General features: G+C 34.4%; 1 protein-coding gene across 3 annotated transcripts in view; it reads right to left on the reverse strand.

The window, feature by feature from the left end:
- The window catches only part of LOC122811027 (C-C chemokine receptor type 5-like), a 249589-nt gene extending 243391 nt beyond the window's left edge, over window positions 1-6198 (reverse strand). For 2 of the 3 annotated variants that reach the window (XM_044082545.1, XM_044082544.1), the window contains exon 1: window positions 511-1103. The gene's annotated coding sequence lies outside the window, so the exon portion shown is untranslated. Of the gene's footprint in view, window positions 1-510; window positions 1104-6182 lie in introns of those variants that run through there. The other variant, XM_044082546.1, reaches the window with a different exon arrangement.
- Between the last annotated feature and the right edge of the window lie 3036 nt (window positions 6199-9234).

The following is a 9234-nucleotide window of genomic DNA, read 5'->3' on the forward strand; positions in this document are numbered from 1 at the left end:
GTGGTCTAGAATTTGTATGAATCATTATAATTTTCACTAGGCATTTCCTTTCTTGTTGCTGGATTAATCTTATGAACATTTGACAGCGATGGAGGTCATATCACAATACCTGTAATGCCAGTCAGGAGCACCACAATAACTGGGAACACATGTCTTTGCAAACAATTGTCCGTTATTTGAGTGGATAAGAAAACTGAAATAAAAATGAGGTGCACTGCAAACTTTACAGTTCTAATTATTAAAGGCAAGACAATAGTTGCCCAAAACAGTTTGTATAAGCTGTTTATTCAAATTCACATTGTCAGTAGCTGACCAAACATATGATGAGGAATCATATCTAAAAAGAAGATATTCTAAGTAAGCATATAACATCTGTCATTATACAATTTTATCTAAACATAATGTGCATTGTCCAGAATCAAGTAATTCCTTTAAAATATACCTAATAAATTATACTGTAGACTTAAACAGTTCAAGAGATATTTCATAAAATTAGAAGTGTTTACTTACAATGCTTATGTAGTGTCCCATTTCTGCTTTTCAGAGCAAAAATTTTAAATTTCTGAACTAGTAGGAATTTCCTGATAGCATGTTCTTTTTCTTATCTCTCTAAGCCACTCTGTATCCATTTTGTCATATTAAGAGTGTCAATAAAAGGACACAAATTGTTAGTGTCATATTTTCCACACCCTGTTTAATACAGATTATAAAATGAGGCATCAGTCAGAATCTGTCAAACTTTTTATTATGGCATTGCTGTGAGAAAGAATTTAAATTCCACTACGTCGTTCCTTCAGATCTACTTTATTTAACACAGATACATATATTCTGATGCCAATAGGATGAAAACAATTGCATGTGTCACATTAATTCTCCTCAATCAAGTAACAGAAGCATCTACAATTGCACCGAAGACACAAATGCAAATCTATATTCTGTTTACAGATGTCATTAGTCTGTAGAAAAGCATGTGGTAGAGCAGTGTGACAAATATCCTAGGGAGCAGCACAAATGTAAATAATATACCTGACGACAGGTAAAACAAAGACAGCAGAGGCAATGCAGACAAATTCATTTATTTCTCCAGTGCGTTGGTGGGCAGCCTTAAAGAGGAACAAACCAACAAAAATTAATTTCATCTACTTTTATACATTCTCCAATTAAACTAACAATCCATTAGCTAATGTACGGTAGTATTAAGCTTAAAGCAAAGAAATAGATTCAACTCTTTTCCTACCTTACAGATCCCTAGGCTGTAGTGTTACCAAAAACACTAACACGGCACAAATGTAAATATTATACCTAACAACTCTAGCAATACAGATCCCTAGGCTGTAGTGTTACCAAAAACACTAACACGGCACAAATGTAAATATTATACCTAACAACTCTAGCAATACAGATCCCTAGGCTGTAATGTTACCAAAAACACTAACACGGCACAAATGTAAATATTATACCTAACAACTCTATTAATACATATCCCTAGGCTGTAGTGTTACCAAAAACACTAACACGGCACAAATGTAAATATTATACCTAACAACTCTAGCAATACAGATCCCTAGGCTGTAGTGTTACCAAAAACACTAACACAGCACAAAAGTAAATATCATACCTAACAGCTCTAGCAATACAGATCCCTAGGCTGTAGTGTTACCAAAAACACTAACACGGCACAAATGTAAATATTATACCTAACAACTCTAAAAATATAGATCCTTAGGCTGTAATGTTACCAGAAACACTAACATGGCACAAATGTAAATATTATACCTAACAACTCTAGCAATACAGATCCCTAGGCTGTAATGTTACCAAAAACACTAACAGGGCACAAATGTAAACATACCTGATCACTGCAGCATTACATATTCCTAGGCTGTAGTGTTACCAAAAACACTAACATGTCACAAATGTAAATATTATATGTGACAACTGTGGCATTACAGATCCCTAGGCTACACTGTTACCAAAAACACTAACATGGCACAAATGTAAATATTATTCCTGACAACTGTAGCATTACAGATTCCTAGGCTGTAGTGTTTTCTAAAACACCAACATGACACAAATGTAAACTTACCTAGCAGCATTACAGATTCCCAGGCTGTAGTGTTACCAAAAACACTAACATAGCACAAATGTAAATATTATACATGACAACTGTGTCATTACAGATCCCTAGGCTACACTGTTACCAAAAACACTAACATGGCAGAAATGTAAATAATATTCCTGATAACTGTAGCATTACAGATTCCTAGGCTGTAGAATTACCAGAAACACTAACATGGCACAAATGTAAATATTATACCTGACAACTGTAGCATTATAAATTCCTAGGCTGTACTGTTAACAGAACAGTAACATAGCAAAACTTTACATATTATACCTGATAAAAGTAACATTACTGATCCCTACGCTGTAATGTTACCAAAAACACTAACACGGCACAGTTTTAATATACCTGACAGCTGTAGCATTACAGATTCCTAGGCTGTAGTGTTACCAAAAACACTAACGTGGCACAAACGTAAATGTTATACCTGACCACAGCAACATTATAGATTTTTAAGCTGTAGTGTTACCAAAAACACTAATATGACACAAATGTAAATATACATGACAACTGTAACATTACAGATTCCTAGGTTGTAATTTTACCAAAAACACTAACATATCACCAATGTAAATATACCTGACAACCACAGCATTACAGATTCCTAGGTTGTAATGTTAGCAAAAACACTAATATGGCATAAATGTAATTATACCTGACAACTGTAGCATTACAGATTCCTACGCTGTAGTGTTACCAAAAACACTAATATGGCATAAATGTAATTATACCTGACAACTGTAGCATTACAGAGTCCTACGCTGTAGTGTTACCAAAAACACTAATATGGCATAAATGTAATTATACCTGATAACTGTAGCATTACAGATTCCTACGCTGTAGTGTTACCAAAAACACTAACGTGGCACAAACGTAAATGTTATACCTGACCACAGCAACATTACAGATTTCTAGGCTGTAGTGTTACCAAAAACACTAAAGTGACACAGATGCAAATATTATACCTGACAACTGTAGCATTACAGATTTCTATGCTGTAATGTCACCAAAAACAGTAACTCGGCACAAATGTGAATGCAAGACATCAAAATTCTAGATAGTTATTCAATGACAAATAACTAGAAGGGCATTTAAAATAACACGCCCAACACAGAAATTAAACAAATGGAAGTCGATACAAAAGACAGAAGACTGGATCATATGCAAAATCATATACCAAATATGCATGTTTAAGAATTAATTTACATAGGAGATCCTGAGGGCAACATTGCATAACATAATAGGTTCATAGATGTGTACTAGGCTAATACCCCTGGAGCCTTTACAAGCCTATCCCATAGAAGTGCCTTGGCTTTTTTACACATGATTTTTCACATAAACAATCAACAAAATGAATATTTTTACAGAGAAAAAGAGATGCATTGGAGATATTAATTTATTTCCCCAGTGCCTTGTTGGACAGTCTTAAACATTAACAGACAAAATAAATTATTTGTATCCACTTATTTATATCCTCCAATTAAACTAACAATAAAATGAATTAATAAATCATGATATTAAACTTAAAATAAAGAAATGCATTCAACTCTTTCCTACCTTACATTGTTACTTTTCCCAACTTATTTTAAGGCTTGCATAATGTTTTCAAACACGGTGTTCTAATTCTATTTAAGCAAAGCATGTCATTGTACCTCTTTAGTTAAACTATAGGGAGGCGAAGTTTTATATTTTAAAATTAGCAGTGCTTCATGATTCATTTAAGCAATAATCCAAAAGTGTGCATTGGTATATCAGGATTTACTCACAGCTGGTCTGGTCTGATCACGAGGGTGAAACCCAAATGATTAAACAAAGCCAGCCATGGTAAATCTTGATATACCCACAAACAGAAGAGGATTATTTCTATTACACAATTACATTATTTAATAAAAAAATGCTTGCCTCTCTTAAATAATGCTTTGTATAAAGGCACTTGTCTTCTTCTACCTTTTTCTTGTTTGCTGATGTACTGCATGCATAAGCAACGTCTATTCCCACGCGTCTACAGTACGTCAGTCAAGTGCAGGAGAAGCAATGAGAAAAGAGAAGCTGTCTGGCAGGTTTTGTTTTCAATGTTTAAAGTCATGATTTTATCAGGGACAGTGGAGACATACAACGTAAATAAGGCACCTTTACTTTTATACAATATACCTGCTTTTTCTTGTATTTTGCTCTGTCATTCAGCTTACGCTATGGGAACGTCTGGCTGCTGAATGATACTACAGCAAACAGACGTTTTCTACTGGAATTTAAATGATTAACACTGGGCATGCTGGTCGGGCTCACTCAAGGAAGAAGTTAAAAGAATATCAAGCAGCAGTCGTGTAATAAACTGAGTGCTGGTTCAACTGGAGAATGTATGGGAGAATATATACAAGTCATTGGAATTAGCTAATTACTTATGTATGAGTCAGTGGCACAACAGGTAGCACACTCACCTTTGGTATAGAAGGTTGTAGGTTCTATTCCCACACCAGGTAGATGGATTGTTGATATGGCACGTGCCATCCTTTGGATGAGATTTTTAACTGAAGCCCCATTTGCTTGAGTTAGGGGTAGCTCAAGTGGAAGAAAAAGGTGCCACAGCACCTGCAGAACAGAGTAGGGGAGGTTCCCTGCTGACCTGGCCAAATATCACCTCAGGTCTCCCCTGAAAAGAGTCCACTAGCCTAGTAGGACTAACCCAGTAAACAAAGAATAAATCAGACTATTTTCTTTGCTCCTCCTTGAAGGCTGTCCTCCAAAGCACCAGGGAAATACATTAGTCTGTCTACTGAATATTTGTTTTCTTTGTGAAATTATATAGCATAACGAATGCTAGTGATGCCAGGACACATACTCAGGACATAGGAACATAGTATAAGTTAATGATGTCGATATGCAAGATGCCGACTAAGGAAACAGTCAAGTATATGTGACACCTGAAAAGAGTCATAGCTGTATAACAAAGGCACCAACCCAAACTAGCAAGGACAAACAGCTGAGAGACAGTGACACTGGAAACACAAATTAAATACAAGACACAATGGTATACCCCTAACAGCAAAGCAAATAAATGATAACAGATAACTATGGAACATAGGGAAATAGTACAAGATGCACATGCAAATCTGAGAACTATCAATGCTTATAACAGAAACATGAACAGAAACATAAAGAGAAACACAAATGTCAGTTACACAGAAAATCTTAGAAGTGACATTTCTCTATACATGCCTTAAACACAGAGAGAAAATCTAAGGTTGGGACTACTTACTTACAGGTTAATGTCAGATTTTTATAAACACATACATGGAATAAAAAAATAACTTCATATACCAGAAGTATATGCAACACATAGTCATTAAGGGTGACATGGTATATGGACAACAAGCCAACTACGATGTGTTAAACATTCAAGAAAACAAAAAGCATTAGACCCAATATTTTAATGCTAATATATTACCAGAGTTCACAAGTTCTGTTCTACATTCTTTGTGGTTATACACAAATGAGATTTAAGAATGATATTATCACCACAGATTGTACCATGTGGTCTAGAATTTGTATGAATCATTATAATTTTCACTAGGCATTTCCTTTCTTGTTGCTGGATTAATCTTATGAACATTTGACAGCGATGGAGGTCATATCACAATACCTGTAATGCCAGTCAGGAGCACCACAATAACTGGGAACACATGTCTTTGCAAACAATTGTCCCGTTATTTGTGTGGATAAGAAAACTGAAATAAAAATTAGCTGCACTGCAAACTTTATAGATCTAATTCTAAAAATCAAGACAATAGTTGCCCAAAACAATTTGTGTAAGCTGTTTATTCAAAGTCACATTGTCGCTAGCTGACCAAACATAGAATAACAAAACATATGATGAGGAACCACATCTAAAAAGAAGAAACACTAAGCTAGCATAACTTCTGTCATTATACAAAGGTTACTTTGTTTATCTCAATGTGCATTGCTAGACTCAAGTAATGTGTTTAAAATTAACCTATCAAAACTATAATGTAGACTTAAACAGTTCAAGAAATATTTCCTAAAATTAGAAGTGTTTACTTACAGTGCTTAAGCAGTTTCCCCTTTCTGCTTTCAGAGCAAAAGGTTTTAATTTCTGAACTAGTAGGAATTTCCTGATAGCATGTTCTTTTTCTTATCTCTCTGAGCCACTCTGTGTCCATTTTATCATTTTCAGCGTGTCAATAACAGCATAAAATTGTTAGTGTCACATTTTTCCACACCGTATTTAATACCAATAATAAAATGAGGCTTCGCTCAGAACCGAACTTATTATGACGTTACTGTTACAGTATAAAAACAAGAAAAAAATTGAGATTAACTATGTTGTTCCTTGAGACTAACTTTATTAAATACAGATACGTATATTCTGAATACAATTGCATGTGCCACATTAATTCTCCTAAATCAAGTACCAGAAGCATCTACAATTGCACTGAAGACACAAATGCAAATATACATTCTGTTAACAGATCTCATTAGTGGCAAATACATATGGTGCAGCAATGCTGAACAAATATACTATGGAGCACAACATAGGTATAGACCTGACAGCAATAAGATTGCGTACCCTAGGCTGCAGTGTTTCCAAAATACTAATATGGCACAAATGAAAACACTAGACATCAAAATTTTATATAGTAGATTTAAAATGAAATAACTGTAAGAGCATTCAAAATAACAGGGCTAAAACAAATGTTGCACAAATAAAAGTAGATACTTGAGGCATAAATCAGATACAAAATAAGGATGTTTAACAAATAATTTACATAGCATATACCTAACATCAGGTAAAACCAAGAAAACATATGTATTGGAGACAACTTAATTTATTCCCTCAGTAGGGTTGCCACCTTTTCAAATGCCCAGAGTGGGACATGTTCTGTAGAAATGTCAGATTTTCCAGGACAAAACATACCAACAGCCATAGTACAAAACTTTACTTTTTTGCACAAATAAAAGCTTATTCTAGTAACATTTGAATTGCTTATGCTACTTCACATAACATATAGAAGTTTCATATATAAAATAACTGTTTTATGCAACTATTAAAGAAAACTTAGGAAATATTTTTGTCCTGAAATCTCAGGACATTTGCTATTTTTTTATTTTTTTCACAGGACACAACTGCCTAAAGAGGGACTGTCCCTCGCAAAGTGGGACAGGTGGTAACTCTATTCCTCAGTGCCTTCATAGACAGGCTTAAAAAGAAACAAATCACATAAATTAATTTCATCTACTTTTACACATTCTCCAATTAAACTAGCAATCAATTACTTTATGTATCATGACATTAAACTTATAGTAAAGAAACATATTCAATTATTTCCTACCTTACAGATTCCTAGCCTGTAGTGTTGCCAAAAACACTAACACTGCAGAAATATAAATGTTATACCAGACAACAGTAACATTACAGATTCCTAGGCTATAACGTTACCAAAAACACTAACATGGCACAAATGTAAATATTATACCTGACAACTATAGAGTTACAGATTCTTAGGCGGTAATGCTATTAAAACCACTAACATGGCACAAATGTAAATATTATACCTTAGATCTGTAGCATTACAGATTCCTAGATTGTAATGTTACCAAAAGCACTAACATGGCACCAATGTAAATATACCTGACAACTGTGCCATTACAGATTCCTAGACTTAATGTTACCAAAAACACTAATATGGCACAAATATCAGTATTATACCTGACAGCTGTGTAGCATTACAGATTTCTAGGCTGTAGTGTTACTAAAAATACTAACACGGCAGAAATGAAAATATACCTCAGAACAGTAAGATTAGAGATTCGTAGGCTGTAGTGTTACCAAAACACTAACAAGGGACAAATGTAAATATACCTGTCAACTGTAGCAGTACAGATTCCTAGGTTGCAATCTTACCAAAAACACTAACATGGCACAAATGCAAATATTATATCTGACAACAGTAGTGCTACTAAAAACACTAACATGACACAACTGTAAATATTACATGTGGCAACAGTAACATTACAGATTCTTAGGCTGAAGTGTTACCAAAGACACTAACATTGAACAAATGTAGATATACCTGACAACTGTAGCTTTAGAAGTGTTACCAAAAACAATAAAACAGCACAACTGTAAATATACTTGACAACAGTAGCATTACAGATCCCTATGCAGTAGTGTTACTAAAAACACTAACCTGGAACAAATGTAAATATTACACCTGATAATTCCAGCATTACAGATTCCTAGGCAATAGCATTACCAAAAACACTAACATGGCACAAATGTAAATATGACACCTGACAACTGCAGTATTACAAATTCCTAGGCTGTAGTGTTAGAAAAAAAAACACTTAGATGGCACAAGTGTAAATATTATACCTGACAACTGTAGTATTACAGATTCCTATGCTGTAGTATTACCAAAAGCACTAACATAGCAGATATAAAAATATACCTGAGAACAATAACATTACAGATTCATAGGCTGTAGTGTTACCAAAAACACTAACATGGCACAAATGTAAATATCACACCTGACACCTGCAGCATTACAGATTCCTAGGCAGTAGTGTTACCAAAAACACTAACATGGAAAAAATATAAATAGTATAGCTGAGTACTGCAGCACTACAAATTCCTAGCCTGTAGAGTTACAGAAAAAACTAACATGGCACAAATGAAAATGTTATACCTGATAAATGTAACATTACAGATCCTAGGCTGTAGTGTTACCAAATACACTAACATGGCACAAATGCAAACATTATACCTGACAACAGCAACATTACAGATTAGAAGGCTGTAATGTTACCAAAAACACTAACATGTCACAAATGCAAATATTATACCTGCCAACTGTAGCATTATAGAATCCTATGCTGTAGTGTTACCAAAAGCACTAAAATGGCACAAACGTAAATATTACACCTGACAACTGTAGCATTACAGATTACTAAGCTGTAGTGTTACCAAAAACACCAACATGGCACAAATGTAACTATTATTCCTGACAACTATGGCATTATAGATTCCGAGGATGTAGTGTTACCAAAAACATTAACATGGAACAAATGTAAATATTATACCTGACAACTGTAAC

This window comes from Protopterus annectens, chromosome 9.part0, assembly GCF_019279795.1.
Source record: "Protopterus annectens isolate FY-2018-M chromosome 9.part0, PAN1.0, whole genome shotgun sequence".
In the NCBI taxonomy this organism is placed as follows: domain Eukaryota; kingdom Metazoa; phylum Chordata; order Ceratodontiformes; family Protopteridae; genus Protopterus; species Protopterus annectens.